Genomic DNA, 260 nt, shown 5'->3' on the forward strand with positions numbered 1-260 from the left:
GGCATGAGGGGAGGCCGGTTCCGGGGGGCCCAGCAGCTCAGTGCCGGCTGAGGGCGGGCGGCGCCTGGCCCTGGTGCCTCTAGCACGGTACGGGGTTGCATGTCAGAGCTGCTGCGGGCATCAGGTACCGCCGGGATCGGCTAAGTGTGGGCTACGAGGACATGCCCAGTCCTGGACAGGCTGCTGAAGGGCCTGGGAAAAGCTTCTGGGCTCCCGCATCCCGCTTCTGCCGGCGGGTGGGGTGCGTCGGGGCCTTCCTG

The sequence above is a fragment of the Buceros rhinoceros genome, unplaced genomic scaffold (genome assembly GCF_000710305.1).
Source record: "Buceros rhinoceros silvestris isolate BGI_N320 unplaced genomic scaffold, ASM71030v1 scaffold12494, whole genome shotgun sequence".
In the NCBI taxonomy this organism is placed as follows: domain Eukaryota; kingdom Metazoa; phylum Chordata; class Aves; order Bucerotiformes; family Bucerotidae; genus Buceros; species Buceros rhinoceros.